The following is a 2,921-nucleotide window of genomic DNA, read 5'->3' on the forward strand; positions in this document are numbered from 1 at the left end:
CACCCCGTTCCCACCAGGACTCCAGCATCTCAGCCCTGGAGCCTCCATCACAAAGCAAGTTCAGACCAAAGCCCCTGGGCTGGGTGGGGGTCTGAGAAGACTCCATCCCCACCCACTGCTGGTCCTGGAGGCCAAGCAGTCGGTGACTCCCCAAAGCCTGCACCTCCCAGGGCTCCCCAGAGGGGGCAGGAGGGCAGACGGAGGCCCTGGGAAGCGCAGTGCCCACAGCCAGGGGCCTCCCCGCCTGCCCCTGGCAGAGAAGCCCTCGAGGCCCCAGGGGCAGAGAAGGAAGTGAGCTTGGAGGCCACTCCTCCCCAGCAGAGCTTCTGCCTGGGCCCCACCAACTCCCTGGGGCCCCACCTACTCCCTCGGGGACGCAGGCCCCGACTTCACCTCCAGGGGCCTCAGCGTCCTCCCAGGGCACGGCTGTCAGTCCTAAGGATTAAATGAGGTAACAGGAGCCTAAAGTAGGTCGTGGGAGTTCCTCCCCCCAGGCCCTGCTTTCCGGAGGCACCTCCTGCCCAGGCAGGTAATTAAGCATTTGTTTGCTTGCGTATCTATTGTTTGCCCCCCCCACCAGACAGCAGCCGGGGCAGGGACGCGGTCTCATTCACCACAAAGCCCTCCCCAGCCCCGTCTGGGGCAGGAGGCCTCTACCCAACAGGCTCCCAGGAGCAGGGGCTTCCTCACACTCAGCCCCGCCCTGCCCTCCAAAAATACCCAAACATTTAGACCCAGAAATTCCCTGGAAGAAGGTCAACTAACAAAGCCACCAGGGCGAGGGCCCTTGAGGCCAGGGAGCACCAGGGAGGCGCACCGGAGGCCAGAGAGAAAGAGGAAGCCGCGCCCCCGCCCAGCCCGCGGCAGCTTCCCCTTTCCCAGAACTGAAGCCACGGGGTCAGGGCACCCAGCCCCTCTCCAGCCTCACCCCAGTCACCTTGTCATCGCCACCAAACCCTGAAGGTCTCCGGGCCTCATGCCCACTCCAAGACCACCTACCTCCCTGGCCTCCGGCTCAGCCCCACCTGCAGCCTAGGTATCTGGTCTGAGGTCTGGCCCAGCCCCACCCACTCCAGCTGCTCTGAGCGGCTCCGGCGGCTGTCAGTGCCCCACACTCGCCTCTCTTACCCCAGCGCTGGTATCTGCTGTTTCTTCTGCCCAGAAACATCCTCCCGTCAGCAGGCCAACACCTACTCTTCCTTCAGAGCTCAGCTCAAAGGCACTTCCTCCTGCAGTAATCATCCTGTGTGCGACCATCCTGTTTACCCAGCCCCTTCCCCAGCACAGGGCCTGGCCGGGGTGCGGGGGCGCTGAACCGAGAGCAGGCGCTCCCAGGAGGGCCAGAGAGCAGGCTGATCACTAAGGAGCCCACGGGTGGGGGTGAGCTGGGGGTCTGAACCTGGAGCTGAGCCCCTGGGCTCACTTGGGGGAACCAGCCTGACTTGCTTGCTCTTCGCTGGATCTATGGCCGTGGACCTTCCCCCACCACACAGAGGGCTGATGAGGGAATTCACGTGAACAAAGCTAGCTCTTAATGAGCATGTGCTGTGCCTCAGTTTGCCCACGTGTACATTGTGGAGGGCGGACAGCATGCACTGACAGGCAGGTGTAAGGTATAAACGAGGCTCTCTCATTGACGTATAATGCTCGGCACAGACTGGCACACAGGAGGTGCCGGGCTGGCCGTGGGGGGACTCTGGGAGGCGGGAAGGTGCAGGAAGGGGGAGGGGTCTGGGAAGGCAATGCCCAGGTCACACAGAAATGTGTTGGTGTTTGGGCCAGCACCATACTATTTTGATCACTGTTGCCATGTAGTAGAGTTTGATATCAGTTAGTGATACCTCTAGCTTTGTTATTCTTTGAAGCCGGACTCGGAGCTGGAGGTGGAGGAAGGTGCCCACCTGGGGCGGGGGGAGGGGGATCCTGTTTCCCAGCTCTAGGACCTGAGGACCACCCTGCAGCCTCCAGAGCTAGGGCTGCCTGGAAACACAGCTGGATACGGTCCCCTGGGCCCCCTCAGCTGCAGCTGCACCAGAGGCGGGAAGACAAAGGCCCATCAATAGAGAAATCCAGGTTAGCGAGGAGCCCGGTGGTTCCCTGGCAACTGGGGCTGAAGTAGGGCAGTGCCCGCAGTGGGCGGCGGCGAGGACAGCTAGGCATCTCCTCCTTCCCATCCTCCATCCTCACGAGGAAGGTAAACGGCCCTCACCCTGTGCTGCCTCCACTCCTCACAGGAGAGATGAGCACCCCTTGCACCCCTGTGTAGACTGCGGCCATGGAGGCTGCTTGTACGATCACACAGGCGTGAAGGGGTGACGCAGGGTGGAGCCCAGGTCTGTCTGGCTCTGCTTCCCACCTCACTCCGGCCCCTTCCCTGGAGCCAGCCAGGGGCCTGGCTCACGGCACCTGTTCTGGGGGGGTGGGGGGGGCACCAACCCGGTGGCCGAGGCCAGGCAGGGGGCTGTCACCCAGCACCCAGACGGGCCTCAGGGAAAAGGCACTGCCCCCTCCCCGGGAGCCTCTGGGCACCTGAGGTTTCTCTGCTCCTGTACTCATCTGCACTGCTCTCTCTGTCCCAGCTCCAGGGAAAGGTGCTGTGAGAAGGAGGAAGCGCAGGGAAGCTGGGAGTTTGGGGGAGGGGGGGAGGAAGGGGGCGTTGAGGGATAGCAGAGGTGCCGGGGTGAAGCTCCTAGGGCTGCTGACAGGCTGGGGCCCAGAGACCTGCAGAGGCTGCCTCAGGGCCACTCGATGAGAAGGGCACCCAATTCCCACCCCTTCCCAGCCTTGGGCAGCCGTGATGTCGCCACTCACAACCCTGGGGTGAGGACTCCACGCAAAGCTAGCTAGCCTCTAACCCTGCTCCCTGGCCCACCCCGGGGCCGGCCTGCTTCTCCCCTCAGAACTGCCAGCAGGCCTGGGGG

The sequence above is a fragment of the Myotis davidii genome, unplaced genomic scaffold, assembly GCF_000327345.1.
Source record: "Myotis davidii unplaced genomic scaffold, ASM32734v1 scaffold169, whole genome shotgun sequence".
NCBI classification, from domain to species: domain Eukaryota; kingdom Metazoa; phylum Chordata; class Mammalia; order Chiroptera; family Vespertilionidae; genus Myotis; species Myotis davidii.